This window comes from Giraffa tippelskirchi, chromosome 3 (genome assembly GCF_054371585.1).
Source record: "Giraffa tippelskirchi isolate mGirTip1 chromosome 3, T2T-mGirTip1v1.2.pri, whole genome shotgun sequence".
Lineage (NCBI taxonomy): Eukaryota > Metazoa > Chordata > Mammalia > Artiodactyla > Giraffidae > Giraffa > Giraffa tippelskirchi.
Window position 1 is genome coordinate 165,819,544 of NC_137277.1, and position 16,187 is coordinate 165,835,730.

At 39.0% G+C, this 16,187-nt stretch overlaps 1 pseudogene; it reads left to right on the top strand.

Annotated features, from left to right (window-relative positions):
• The first annotated feature begins 1,223 nt into the window (after window positions 1-1,223).
• Window positions 1,224-16,187, top strand: part of LOC145542518 (large ribosomal subunit protein uL1-like) — a 38,920-nt pseudogene continuing 23,956 nt past the window's right edge.

Consider the following 16,187-nt stretch of genomic DNA (forward strand, 5'->3'; position numbering starts at 1 on the left):
AATTTTTAAAATTTAAAACTGACAGCACTAAATGCTAGTGAATGACTGAAAGTTTCAAACTTGGCTAAGTGGGAATATAAAAGGGTAAATTGGTTGACAGTATATTGTAAAGTTAGACATGGGCTTACACTCTAACCTATCTCTTCTACTCAAAGTATTTACCTAGGAGAAAAGAAAACAGATGGCCACAAAGGGACTTGAACAGGAATATTGATAGCATGTTTATTCATAGTAGCTCCAAACTGGAAACAGCTCCTTAGATCGTCAACATGTGAATAGACAAACAAAATGTGACCTGTTTATAATGGAAACCTATGCAACAATGAAAAAAATAATTTTAGTTACATCTAACAACATGGGTGAATCTCATAGATAATATGTTGTGAGGAAGAATCTGGGCACAAAAGAGTATATGCTGGGTGATTCCATTCATATAAAGCTCTAGAATAGGTGAAAGTGATCAATGGTGATAGAAATCCAATCAGCGGTTATCAGAGTGTCTCTATGTGTGTGAAGGGGTAATGCTGAGTGGAAAGTGGACTGAAGGAACTTTCTGAATGATGCTAATTCTCTTTATCTAATTGATATATGCATGAGTGTTTACGCATATTAAAATCATCACTGAATGAACACTTGAGGTATGTCCATGTCCTTTGTGCAAATTATACTCAATATAATACTATAAAATAAGTCATACTATTTCTCAGTTTATCAAGTGCATTCTCACACAATAACGTTTTCCAAATATTTCTAAGCATCACAATTCTTTCTTTAGACAAAATGTTACATGGAATTTCAGTATATAAAATAGCAAAAGCCGAATTTCTGGAGTTGAGATGAGGAAGGGGTTCTGATCAATGGAAAGTATTAATAACTACAAGTGAGAAACCACTACTCATTAGCACACAGGTGACCTTTCTGGTCATTTTAATAGCTCGGGCAACCAGGTGGGTGCTGTCTTTTGCTCTTCTGATGGTTGATTTTTGTATATTCTTAGTAGTGGACGCAAATAGGAGAGAGCTGATCAAGATTATCCTACATTTCTTTTCACTGTCAGGTTTTAGGGAATCATCTACATGAAATTGTAAGTTTTCATTTTGATATGACCATCACTCTCACTGTTGCTTAAAAAAAAATTCCCTTTTCCCCAGAGGGAAAAGATGAGGGCCACATCAAAAACTTGGATGTTTTCAGCTTTTCCAGTTATCACAGCATGAGGAACCATGAGCAGCAAAGTCTCCTGTGACACATGCTATGAAGCGGTGGGGGAAGTCCTGCCTGGGAACCAGCACAAGTGCCTGCAGTGTTTGGAGATGGTGGCACTTCAGGTCAGCCTGAAGGCCTATGATCCTCAGAAGGACAAACACTTCTTGGGCACCATCAGGCTTAAGTCCACTCCCCTCCCCAAATTCTCCTTGTGTGTCCTGTGGGACCAGCTGCATTGTGAAGAAGCCAAGGCTGTGGCTATCCCCCACATGGGTATTGAGGCGTTGAGGAAACTCAACAAGAATAAGGAACTGATCAAGAAGCTGGCCAAGAAGTATGATGCCTTTTTGGCTTCAGAGTCTCTGATCAAGCAGATCCCATGAATCCTGGGCCCAGGTCTGAACAAGGCTGGCAAGTTCCCCTCCTTGCTGACCCACAGTGAGAACATGGTGGCCAAAGTTGATGAAGTGAAATCCACCATCAAGTTCCAGATGAAAAAGGTGCTGTGTCTGGCAGTGGCTGTTGGCCACCTGAGGATGACAGATGATGAGCTTGTGTACAACATCGCCTTAGCTCTCAACTTCTGGTGTCCTTGCTCAGGAAAAATTGGCAGAATGTCAGGGCCTTGTGCCTGAAGAGCACCTGTACTAAAGCACAGCTTAATAAACCATACTCCACTATCAAAAAAAAGGAAAACTTGTATGTTTTTGGATCAGTTGATGCTGAGGGTTTCATTCTCATCAGTGTCCTACTCACACATTTTTGGGTTTCCCATCCTATAGCAGCTAGTTTGATTCATTTATTTATTTTAAAGTTCAATTTGTGATACAGTTAGAAGAGACTGTCAGCAAGGGAGAGTCAAATGAAAAGTTTATTTGTTTTTCTCCAGAGGGTAAAAGGTGGACAAGTAGGGGACGGCTGGCAGGGGGCTTATTGGATTTATTTGGTTTATTTTTTTCTAAAATCCTTCCCTCTAAGACGACAAAGTTCTTCTTTTCTCTTTAAGTGCAAAGCCCAAAGTGGGAAAAATTTGAAATTTGATTTAAATTTTTTTTGATGTGGAACAGACTAAAGAAAACACTGAGGCTGACTGAATTTTCTTTAATTTAAATAGGAGAGAGATTGGAATTCCCACGAGAGGACTGATTGTTGAAATTCATATTTATTTTTTTAAATCTGTCATTGGGGATATGCTGATTTTGAAGGATAAAACAGAGAGTTAGGAGCTCCACAAATATGTGTGAGACTGGGCCATGAAATGATGAGAAGGAGCTGAAGCCAGTGATAGCCGATAGCTCCACTAGTAGAGTGAGACTGGCTTGTGAAGCCACCTGCAAATCCCCTGTCTCAACTATTGCCCTGTCAGGCTTTACAGTTCCTCCATTAGAAATATTTCATGATTTGAGTATGAGTTATACAAAAACAAAAAAGAAACAATAAGACCCCCAAACCAAAAAAACAATTAAGGAAACTTCTTGAGGTCGAAAATGCTTAGCAAACTGGAATAAACAAAGGAAACTGATATGTTTATTGCAGGATTTCCCTAGACCTATAATATTCTCATGTGCATTTTGAATTTCCAAGAACAGCTATAGGATTAGCCATGTAAGAAGTCTTAATTTCAAATGAGAGGAAAATTTTATTCATTTACCTCCCATCAACATCTTAGGAAGCTGACCTCAAAATTAAAAAAAAAAAAAAAGCTTTGATGAAAGCATTGAAAAATCACTGTTAAAATGCAAATCATAACAGAGACATGATAATATTTGAAAGTATTATTAACCAACTTAACTCCTCAGTTTAGTTTATCAAATTAACTGCAAGTACCTTGTGAAACTCTTGTGGGAAGGAGGTTGGACTGAATTAGAGCATGACAGGGGACAGATGATATCAATAATCTAACCAGAAGGCCAGGAAGACATAGTAGATTGACCAAAGTGACAACGTTTCTGAATTTTAAATAATTATCAGCTTCAATATGTGTAGCATGCATCAGTCAAGAACCATATAAGAGAAACGAGACGTTCAATTTATTTAAACACAAGAATCATACAAATCAGATTCTAGCATTTCTATATTAATTTAAAACATAAAACAAACAAATGATTGCCAGCAACAAATGGAAATGTTTATAAAGTTTTCTCTGGATGCAAATTTGTTTTTTGGTGTATAGAGAACTGACATTGAAACTCAAGGTTTAGCTGGTTTGTATTGACACTACCAGTGACACCAAACCTATTTCCTTTCATTTACTTTTCATTTTTTTTTTTTTTTAATTTTTTGTTTTTTGGCTGCATCTTAGTCTCACGCCTCTTGAAGTGGAAGGGTGGAGTCCTAACCACCGGACCATCAGGGAATTGTCTCCTTTCCTTTCTTTGTGCTCAATTAAGTGAGATTTCCCTGCCTCTCCTCCAAGTGAATCTACCTGATTGGGTTCTGGCCAGTGCAATGTGGGCAGAAGTGATAAATTCCGCCTCTAGTCTTGGTGTACATAGAAAGTCTTGCATGCTCCTCATTTTCTGAACCCTCCTATCTGCTAGATATGTGTTACCAAGGCAACAGGAAGGCAGAGTCATGTGATTATAGCAACCTGGGTTCCTGAATCACCATCTGGAGGACAGTCACACAAGCATTCATACTTGATTTTGTATAGGTTAGAATTAAAGTTTTATTTTGTTAGGTCACACAGTTTGCTAGAGTCGGACATGATTGAGCATGCATGTACCCACTGAGATTTTGATTTTGTTTTGGTTAGCACATTTCACCCTAATTTCCCTGGCCAACACAAATTCAGGGAATAAGAGCATATTTACTTGTGAAAGCTGAATCTAGAGTAAGTTACTGGTCATAACTTATTCTTTTCATAGTGACTGTACCAACAGGTACTTTGTATTACTCCTGCCTCATCCTATGGAAATTGCTTTAAAATCAGATTATGTAAGATTAGCTTTAAAGTGTTCCAGTTTTTTAATATCTCCCACTGGTATCCCATTCTTCTCTCCCATCTGCTGCATTGACAGTGACCACCCTGAACTGAAGTGCTCCAATTCCACTGTGGTGTGTTTTGGGTCATATACAGCATATGTGGCTGTAGAAGTCACTTTCCCCAGCCATGAAGTGTGGAACCGCACCTCAGAGGGTGCAGACCAAGCCCAGGCAGAGGACCCAACCAGGATCTGCTGACCTGGTGACCTTCCTTGTATTTACACACATTGGCCCTTAGCCCAGCGCAGCACAGCTGGCTGAAACAGTCCTCAAGACTTTAGGAACTCCTCCCAAGAGAATTACATGAAAGTATGAACTAGTCAGAAAACAAAGATGAATTTAATGTAAACCTTGCTTAGGAATTAAATAAATTTTCTGGAACAGGAACTGCAACAAGCATGATAGGAATCAATCTCTAAACAGTCAGAGTAAAGAGGTTAAGGAATATTTGTAATGCAGAAAAGTCTCATCTGATAAAAATATATGTATTTGTTCGAGTCTAAGTGTGAATGACTCCTTTTGTGGAGCAAATACTATGGCTCTTACCCAGAGGAACTCATAAATCCATGTCCCTTTTTATAGCCAAAGACGAATTTCAATTGACAAGTCAGCTATTTTGAAGTCTGTAAGATGTAACCCTATAAACAGGAATAGATCTAGGTTTTGTGAGTCTGGAAGGTTATACAGTTTTTAAGACCTTCTTTTAAAAGTGAACACAATTTAGATATGGAGGTAAATATTTATTTAGAGTGGGAAATGAAATCACAGTGAGTTACAAATTTTGAAGTTGATGCCATAAAAGTCACAGTGTGATTCGCGTGTGCTTAGTCGTGTCTGACTCTTTGTGACCCCATGGGCTTCTCTGTCCTTGGAATTTTCCAAGCAAGAATACTGGAGCAGGTTACTATTTCCTTCTCCAGGGGATCTTCCTTACCCAGGTATCCAACTCTCATATCTGGTGTCTCCGGCAGCGGTAGGCAGGTTCTTACCTAATGAGCCACCAGATAAGCCCAGAGAAGTCAGAAAATCCAGCAACGTTATAGGTCTATTAGTAGATTTGCTAACATACTTCTATAGCACTTTTTCTTACGTTTTTAGTTTCATACTCTGGTCATCTTGTTTTGTGATAATGTATGTAATATTATCTGTATAGAAAATAAAACGATAACTCGGTCTCTTTTTTAGCAGTTTTAGTATTAATGGTTTAGAAGCTCCTTTGGTCTCGCACTTTTTTTTGTTAGCAATTTTATGTGAATTGTTAAGATCATTAAATTTAGGAGAAATTCTCTATCAATACTCCTTTCATACATGAGCTATTATGATTGAAAAAACTTTTTCATAGACTAAGTTCTGGCCACCTGATTTTGAACCCTGCTTCTTGACCTGCACACTGCCCACATTTTTCGGGTGCAAGTGTCATATCATGACATGACCTCTGGCCCTACATCTTTGTTTCATGTGCTGGGTAAGTTAACACAGCAGATATTAGGAATATTCTTGAAAGCTGTTTCTGCATTTGGATGACTGGAATAATTTGATTACACGTGGAAGTGATGGCAAACCAAATAAATATATTTCAATAAACCCTAACTACATGTATCTTGTAAGTCAACATCCTTTGAACTACATATTAAAAATGCCATGACTAGGATTACCTTTTGACTCTAGTGAGCCAAGCTGCCACACTCGATGATGCGCCTCAGGGTACCCTGTGCTTTCGAGGGCCTTCCTGCAAATTGCCCAATTTCTCTGAGGACTGGCTGGGACTGGCAGTGTCAAGTGGATGGTCTCCATGGGTCATATGGGCCATCTGTATGGACCTTGGCCCTCCTTTCAACTATTGGGATGTTCTCTGACCTTCTACCTCATGTATGGGGTTGACCAGATGCCCTAATGATCTATGTGCCTCACATTTAGAGTGTCTTTGTGGGTGAATGACACACATTAGTAAGTGCAGCATTTCCTTCATGAAAACTTATGATACTGGGCCACCAAAATAGTGCTAACAGACTGATTTGAGGTGACTTTCACTCATGTCTGAAGAGTTTGGCACTCTGAGCTGCTGACAGTCCACTCTCAACCCTTAACTTCAACTGTGGAGGTAGATCTATATATTGGCTCTCACCAGACCTTGTTATAACTGTCCTAAATATATCTCACATAGGCCCTTGACTTTTCTAATATTTTAATAAAATTGTTTATATAAATAGAGGCCCAACAGAAATGTTTTGTCCGGGTCCCTGCATATCCAGTAAGAAGGCATGCTTGTGGCCACTCCTGCACAACGTAACAAAAAAAAGCAAAATGTTAAAGAGGCGAAGTTTGACGGAAAGAGATGACAGTCTAAGCTGATTGAGGAAATAATCTTTTTTGTTTATTTAATAAAAACATATGGCCATTGAATATCATGCGGTGTGTGGAGCCCATGTAAGTGAGGGGCTTGCAGTAGTAAATAAATCTACTTCTGCTAATGGACTTGATTTTGCAAAATGGTGGTATTCTCCTAGAATATTAATGATACCTCATAAAGACAATGAGTTTAGAGTTTATTTAAAGCTTAAATAATTTAAAGAACTGTTGCTTTTGCATAACCCTCTCTGCTGCATCCTATTCCAAACCCTGCAGAAAGTGGCTTTTTTTCCCCCCACACAACTGACCCTAATAGCAAATACAGTGGAATTTGATTAATTCATCTTATATGTCCATAATTAATGTAAAAGGGCCTACACTCTCTCAACTCATTTCTCAGAAAATATCTAATAATGAAGTTCAAATGCAGTTTAATATGACCTAAATTTAAGAAATATAATGGCTGGAGAATTACTTTGAAAAGTTAGAAGTGCTATGCAAATGTAAAGTATCCTCATTAGTACTACTATTATTAGTGAAGTATCTATAAGCTGACATTCAGTTATTTGCTGCATTACAACATTTAAAAGTAAAATAGTCTCTTGACATCTATCTCTCTGCGTTCCTTGTGAGACCATATTGGTTTTATTATCTTTAGTGTCTCTTGCACCTAACTGTGTTCTAGTACTTAGTGGGCACTTATAAGTATTTGTTGAATAAATGAATAAATAATTTCCAGTTGTATGTTTAGGTTACTTTCTTTTTTTTCAGATTTTATGTTATAAATAAGCAGTTCTTTAATACTAAATTTTACTCATACAAAGTATCTTTAAGGATAAATTTCCAGAGGTTAAATTTCTAGATCATAGACTTCACACATTTTTTAAAGCTTTCGATACACGTTGCCAAATGGCCTTCCAGGAATGTTTGTTCATTTAACAAGTATTTATTAAGAGCTAATTAAGGTCCAGGAACTGTTATAAGTGTTGGGGATACAATAATAAATAAGACATCCAGTCATAATTGAGCTTGTAGATTAATCAAGAAGACAGATGATAAAAGGTAACTGAATAAATAAATAAATATATGATATAATTTCAAGTAGTGATGAGAGCTATGAAAAATAGAGACACGAGGGTTTGGGAAATTTTTGTTACTGTTTTCAAACACTCACCTAATTCTTCAGTTTACTGGAGTGATTATGAGAAAGGAGATGAGAAGAGGGAAATGCTAGAGAAAGGGAAAATACTTATAAAGTAAGGGGTTGACATATACTATCTTTAAATTGAGGGCTAATTCCTAGGGGACCCAAAACAATTCTAAGGCCAGCCCGTCAACTGGAGGCCTGTGGTCTCAAGCAATAAATGAAATTTTGCCCAAGTATTTTTCACAGTTGGGTGCTATAGGTCAATGACACCTCATGTGGTTATTTTTCAGCTGCCTAAAATATAACTGGACTAGATATACTCAGTCATGTGGGCATAGTCACCTGTGAAGTAAGGACTATCATGGTAAGTAGTGAGATTGATAATAGCTTCAACATCAAATATATCACATACTCCAGTACTCAGAAGCAAATGATCTGCTAGAATGGTATAATGACCAACTGAAAATTAAATTAATTTTTCAGTGAGGAGACAACACTCTGGGGTTCTATCTCATAGGGTAAAATCAGTGATGAGTTTATGGTGCTGTTTGTCCCCAAGCCAAAATGCATGGGTCATAGAATCAAGGATAGAAGCAGGAATGGTTCTTCAAATCTTTTTGATAAACTTCTTGCAGAATTTTTACTTTTTGTTTCCAGAATATTGAGGTCTGCAGTCTTGATGGCCTTGGTCCTCAAGGGAGACTTCCACATGAGGATATGTTGGTTTCGCTGAATTGGAAGGTGAGATTGGTCATTTTGGTGAAAAATGGGGTATCCTATTTGCCTGGGTAAATTGATCCCAACTACCAAGGGAAATTGAGTTTCTTCTATATGATGGAGGCAGGGAGAAATAGACTAGAATCCAAAGTCTTGGGCACTTTTAGTCTTTCAATGTCCTCTAGTAAAAGTCAAGGGAAAACCATAGCAACCAAAACAAAAGTGAGACCACTGAGAATCAGGCCCTCTTTAGGAAGGAGGGAATGGGTCACTCTACCAACTAAAGAACCCCAACCACCTGTGGTGCTGGCTAAGGGCAGAGGAATGAGAAAGGGGTAGTAAAAGGAGGAAGTAAGAGTAAAGTGAGTGTTTGAAAACAATAACACAAACTTACCAAACTCTCCTTTATTTTTCTTCATAGCTTTCATCACTACCTGAAATTACATATGTATTTGTTTATTTGGTTACCTTTTATCATCTATCTTCTTGATTAATTTATAAGCTCCACGAGGACTAGATGTCTTATTTTATTACTGTATTGCCAATACCTGTATAATCTTGTGATCAATTTCAGAGGACTGTAGTATATCTTCCAGATTCTTGGGGTGCACACATCATTTGGGAAGTGTCCTGTCTTCTCTGAGAGAGCCTCTCCTCTTTCAAGTTTTTAACTCCTTCTAATCAACCTCTTCCCTCTTTTCCCAAACCTGGGGGTGGTAGCTTCTCTCTCTCTGGTTTCTTAGTCTTCAAGAATTATTTTAACATCATAATTCATTATGTTAAATCGTCTTTTGTGAAAAACCTAATGTGGTTTCTGTTTTCCACATGGGATCCTGACTGTTATATAAGCTGTACATCTCATCCATGGCCATGTGGTTTGCTTGGCCTCCCACGGGCAGGTATATTTCTCTGTCTGTCTATATGATTTGTGTTGGCCAATAGAGTGTAATTAGATGTGATATGTGCCACATCTGATAAGGCAGATACTTTTAAAATACTACACTTTTAATTTTGAGATGGGTGTAGGTTTATATGCAGTTGTAAGAAATAAAGCAGAGTGACCCCATGGCCTTTTCATCGTTTTCCCCCCAATAGTAACATCTTGCAAAATATAATATAATACACAACCAAGACATTGACATTGATAAAATCCAGCATTCTTACTCAGATTTCCCTAGTTTGGGATAGAAACTTTTACAACGATCATGAGTTTTAGCTATTCTCCCCCTCTGTCATGTGAATAAGACGGTGGACCAGATCCACAGATCTGAGCAGAGGCACAGCTACTCTGTAGCCAGCCAAGAACATACTTCCATATGAGCAAGAGAAATCTTTAGTTGTAAGAACTGAGAATTTGAGGTTTGTGTTATCTTAGCCTGACTGCTTAGTAAAGAGAGAAATGAAAGAGGGGGATTTATTCTAGATAGAAGGGTTAGAAATACCTTCATAGCAGAAGGGACATATGAGCAGGGACCTGCCTGGAGTGACGATGGCACTCAGGGAAATGGCTGAGGATGATCATTCACACTGAGGTGGCAGCGGGTATGAAACCCCTCCGTGGAATAAGTATACATATCAGAGAAAGAACAGAGCTAGCATGATGGGTGGAGGATGCAATGAGTGAGGATAAGGATGGCAGAGAGACAGAGAGGCTGATATCATCTAGTCCATGGTCAAATAATGGATTTTATTCTGAATGCCCTTTTGATAATAATTTTCAGAGCTTCATATTAATATCATGGATAGTTCTATTTAGGACGTCTTCCTCACATGAAGTTGAAATCTGCCTCTTAGCCACATCTTCCCTTTTACACTGTTTCTGTCTTCTGTTTTTTATAGAAAGTACCTTCTCCTGTGACCAGCCTCACATATTTGAAAATGGCAATGATGCCTTCCCAAGTCTCTTTACTTGAGTTAAACAGTTCTGTTTAGTTAAATTAGGTAACTTTGTGTTTCACATAGTTTTTTTTTAAGAGAACATTTTAGACTTAATTCTGTTAATTGGTTATTCAGACAATAATTATTTCAGTGATTCATAAGGTGAGAATATCTAGAATCTTAGAGATACCACATGTACTTGTGGGAGTATATAATTTATGTATGTCTGGCTCATTCACTACATTATTCTGCAGATATGTTTCCAAGACTGGTATTTGTCAGTGGTTGTTTGACTGACTCAATATGGACTTCCTATTTAATGAAGGAATGTAAGGGAGAAAAGTGTTACAAGCCAAAGTAGGCAGTCCTCTAAAACAGTGATAGCTACCCACACATTAAGGTTGGTATGCAGGTCAGGAAGCAACAGTTAGAACTGGACATGGAACAACAGATTTGTTCCAAATAGGAAAAGGAGTACGTCAAGGCTGTATACTGTCACCCCATTTAATTAATATGCAGAGTACATCATGAGAAACGCTGGGCTGGAAGAAGCACAAGCTGGAATCAAGATTGCTGGGAGAAATATCAATAACCTCAGATATGCAGACGACACTACCTGTATGGCAGAAAGTGAAGAACTAAAGAGGTTCTTGATGAAAGTGAAAGAGAAGAGTGAAGAAGTTGGCTTAAAGCTCAACATTCAGAAAACTAAGATCATGGTATCCGGTCCCATGACTTCATGGCAAATAGATGGGTAAACAGTAGAAACAGTGGCTGACTTTATTTTTTGGGCTCCAAAATCACTGCAGATTGTGATTGCAGCCATGAAATTAAAGGATGCTTACTCCTTGGAAGAAAAGTTATGACCATCCTAGAGAGCATATTAAAAAGCAGAGACATTACTTTGCCAACAAAGGTCCGTCTAGTCAAGGCTATGGTTTTTCCAGTGGTCATGTATGGATGTGAGAGTTGGACAGTGAAGACAGCTGAGTGCCAAAGAATTGATGCTTTTGAACTGTGTTGTTGGAGAAGACTCTTGAGAGTCCCTTGGACTGCAAGGAGATCCAACTAGTCCATCCTAAAGGAGATCAGTCCTGGATGTTCATAGGAAGGACTGATGTTGAAGCTGAAACTCCAATACTTTGGCCACCTCATGTGAAGAGTTGACTCATTGGAAAAGACCATGATGCTGGGAAGGATTGGGGGCAAGAGGAGAAGGGGACGACAGAGGATGAGATGGTTGGATGACATCACCAACTCAATGGACATGGGTTTGGGTAGACTCCGGGAGTTGGTGATGGACAGGGAGGCCTGGTGTGCTGCGATACATGGGGTCGCAAAGAGTCGGACACAACTGAGTGACTGAACTGAACTGAACTGATGCTGGGAAAGATTGAGAGCAGGAGGAGAAGGGGATGACAGAGGATGAGATGGTTGGATGGCCTCACTGACTCAATGGACATAGATTTGGGTAGACTCTGGCAGTTGGTGATGGACAGGGAGCCCTGGAGTGCTGCAGTTCATGGGGTCGCAAAGAGTTGGACACAACTGAATGACTGAACTGAACTAAACTGAAGCCAACATACTGTAGTGGACTAAATGATTAACTCTTGAAATATTTTTCCATGCCAGATGACTCTCAGTTTATGTCACTATTCAGTGGTTGTTTCTGGTCTAGAATTGGATATGAGTCCTAAGTTGGCGTGGTTAGCCTTTAAGGAAGGATCATATTATAATGAATGTTGAGAGCCAGGTTTTCTGCCTCTTCTCTTTTTTCCAATACAAGCAAGGACAACCTGTATCCACAAAGGAACCTGTCTTATAGTGAAACCAACAGTGCTAATGGCAGAACAGATAGATCAAAAGAACTTAGGCCCTTTTGAATTAAAAACATTGATCACTGATTATAGTACCCTTAGCAATCATTCTGCTTCTGAACTTCCAATGTTTTTCTTCATTATTTAAGCCAAGTTGTAGTTAAGTTTTCAGAAACTATAGGGGTTATAGTAAGGCCTCTGGAACTAGACTCTGTTTAGTCTAGTTGCTCACGTGTATCCAACTCTTTGTGACCCCATGGACTGCAGCACACCAGGCTTCCCTGTCCATCACCAACTACTGGAGCTTGCTCAGATTCATGTCCATTGAGTTGGTGATGCCATCCAACCATCTTTCGTCCTCTGTCATCCCCTTCTCCTCCTGCCTTCATTCTTTCCCAGCATCAGGGTCTTTACCAATGAGTCAGTTCTTTGCATCAGGTGGCCAAAGTATTGGAGTTTCAGCTTCAGCATCAGTCCTTCCAAAGAATATTCAGGACTGATTTCCTTTAGGATTGACTGGTTGAATCTTCTTCCAGTCCAAGGGATTCTCAAGAGTTTCCTTCAACACTACAGCTCAAAAGCATCAATTCTTCAGTGCTCAGCTTTCTTTATGGTCAAACACTCACATCCATACATGACTACTGGAAAAACCATAGCTTTGACTAGACAGACCTTTGTCAGTAAAGTGATGTCACTGCTTTTTCATATGCTGTCTACTTTTGTCATAGCTTTTCTTCCAAGGAGTAAACATCTTTTAATTTCACGGCTGCAGTCTCCATCTGCAGTGATTTTGGAGCCCAAGGAAATAAAGTCTGTCACTGTTTCCATTGTTTCCCCATCTATTTGCCGTAAAGTGATGGAACCAGATGCCATGATTTTAGTGTTTTGAATGTTGAGTTTCAAGCCAGCTTTTTCACTCTCCTTTTTCATTTTCATCAAGAGGCTCTTCAGTTTCTCTTCTCTTTCTGCCATAAGGGTGGTGTCATTTGCATATCTGAGGTTATTGATGTTCCTCCCAGCAATCTTGATTCCAGCTTGTGCTTCATCCAGTCTGGCATTTCTCATGATGTACTCTGCATATAAGTTAAAAAAGCAAGATGACAATATACAGCCTGACATACTCCTTTCCCAAGTTGGAACCAGTCTGTCCATGTCCGGTTCTAACTGTTGCTTATTGACCTGGATATGGGTTTCTCAGGAAGCACTTAAGGTGGCCTGGTATTCCCATCTCTTGAAGAATTTTCCACACTTTGTTGTGGTCCACACAGTCGAAGGCTTTAGCATAGCAAATGAAGCAGAAGTAGATGTTTCTAGATGGAACTAGGCTGCCTGGGTCTGAATCCTGACTCTGTAACCATATAGTCATGTAGTCTTGGGGAAGTTACTTAGAAACCTCATGTCTCAGTTTTCTTGTTTATAAAATGGAGATGTAAACATTACCCAATATCCTAGGGTTACTCTGAAATTAACAGAGTTAATGCATGTCAAGTGATTGGAACAGGGCCTGGCTAATGCATAAACTAAAAAAGTGTTCGTTATTAACACTATTACTGCTATTACTACTAATATTTGCTGATAACAATCTAAAACTTTTCATCTATTTACTCATTCATTGGTTAAATATATATTGACTGACCACAGTATACACAGTTTTGGATTGAGTTGAGATTTGGATACACGTTTATGCCCAAAATGTCAGCTTTTAAACTTCCTTACTTCCCTTCTTCCTCCCTCCCTTCCATCCTTCTATCCTTCCTTTCTTCTCCTCCTTCTCATTTTCTTCCTCTTCCTCTTCTCCTTCTTCCTATTCCTCTTCCCCTTACTCTTTCTCCTTGTCTTCTTTTCTCTTTTCTCTCTCTCATTCTCTGTTCCTTCACTTTGGGATTATGAGGTTGAAATAATTTTTTGGCAATCAATATATGAAGACATTGTAGGAAACTTATTGTTTTGTTAGGAAACTTAGCTTTTGTTTATTTTCCGGAAGTATGTTTTTTGTTTTTCTGGGCCAAATAGTGTTTTTCTAGTCTGGATTAATAAAGACTTAGCTAATGTGTGTGTGCTGTTCTGTGTGCTAAATTACTTCAGTCGTGTCCTACTCTTTGTGACCCTATGCACCGTAACCCACCAGGCTCCTCTGTTCACAGGATTCTTCAGGCAAGAATACTGGAGTGGGTTGCTGTGCCCTCCTCCAGGGCTATTCCCAACCCAGGGATCAAACTGTAGTCTCCTCCATCTCCTGCATTGGCAGATGGGTTCTTTACCACTAGCGCCAGCTGGGAAGCCCTTAGCTAATGAGATTCACTCCCAAATTGATCATTTGAAAATGCATTACTTACCCTCTAGAACACTTTGGATGTAAAATTAGTAGGTAAAACTTCAAGAATGAAAATGCAGATAGCCTGGGTCCAGAGAACTTTAAAAGGAACAGCACAGGGAATTTTGGTTAATGAAATACCTTTTGTGCTGATTTAATGTGTTATAAATGAAGATAAGTTCACTGTCTTTTCTTCTCAGTCTATTGGTAGGTGTTCTTACTTCAAAATGTATTAGTACATCCTAGTAGAGTCCTACAAGCCTGGCGGTTTTGTGAATCTGTGGCATCATCAAAGTATTTACTCTGGAGTTCTAGTGACTGACTCTTTTATATGAAGCAGAGAAACTCCATGAAGTGGGGCTCTGAGAATTTTGGACATAAGACTCATTTCTCCAGGAAATTAAAGCATTTTAACAAAAGTGGTGCTAGGTAGCTTACCTTCAGTTCCTATCAGATGACATGCCAAATTTCCCTAGATTTAGAGAAAATAATATGAGTTTGTAGAGAAACTTCCTCTGGATTCCCATAGGAAATGTGGAAAGTCATTTTTGGACTGAGATCTTTTAGCTGTAGGTGTGTTTCTTTTTAAGGACTGTGGCAAAGCCTTATGAGTCTGGGATACATGGCTAATACACCCTCTGCTTTCGTGAATAAGCTGTTTGAACTAAATTTTCTCATACTGTAGCAGTAAGAAAATATTATTTTGAGTGTGGGAAAGTATTGAGTTGGAATCTGGAAGCCACCTTCTCCTAAATTCAGTATTGTTCATTATTCCTAGTTGCTTGCTTATAGGTATTAAAGTAGATGTGGCAAAGGTAGGTGCTGCAGTGTTTGAATTTCTCCTTTATTTCTTGTGGTGATGAAGCAATGGGAACAACTATTGGGAGTCTAAATGAGATACCATATGTCACAGTGGCTGGTACTGTGGAACGGGGACTCAATAGTAAGAATCAACAAATCCTCACTTTTTAATTTTCATTTATCATGGAATTTCCTGTCTTGGAATATAAAAATCTCAGATGTAATTTTCTTGCATTTCATGCCAGAGAAATCGTCTCAATGAAAATTCCTTTTTCTTTTTTGTCCTTGCCGGGGAACACATGTTATTGTTGTTCAGTCGCTGAGTTATGCCTGACTCTGTGAACCTGTGGACTATAGCGTACCAGCTTCTTCTGTCCATGGGTTTCTCCCAGAAAGAACACTGGAGTGGGTTGCCATTTTCTTCAGCAGGGGATCTTCCCGGACCAGGGATCAGATCTGTGTCTCCTGCATTGGCAGGTGGATTCTTTACCACTGAGCCACCATGGAAGCCCATAAATTCTCCATTTCTCACCTTACATAAAAATGATTGAAGTTGACCTCTGGGCTTCACAGGTGGCACTAGTAGTAAAGAACCTGCCTACCAAGAGACATGAGCTCGATACCTGGGTTGGGAAGATCCCCTGGGTAAGGAAATGGCCACCCACTTCAGTATTCTTGCTTGGAGAATCCCAAGGACAGAAGAAACTGGCAGGAAACAGTCCATAGGGGTCTCACAGAGTTGGACATGGCTGAAGTGACTTAGCATGCTTGCAAATTTGACCTAGAGGTCAAATGAAGTTGACCTCTAGGAAAACATGTAACTGTTGTGGTTCTTTACTCTCTGATATTTTTTGGAAGCACAGATAATGTTTAGTACTACTAATAATTTTTGCTGCTGATGTTTCTTTGCCTGTGAATAACTTGAAGACTTTAAAAATGGCTTGGAGGAATCAGGGAACAATGCTGCAACTGA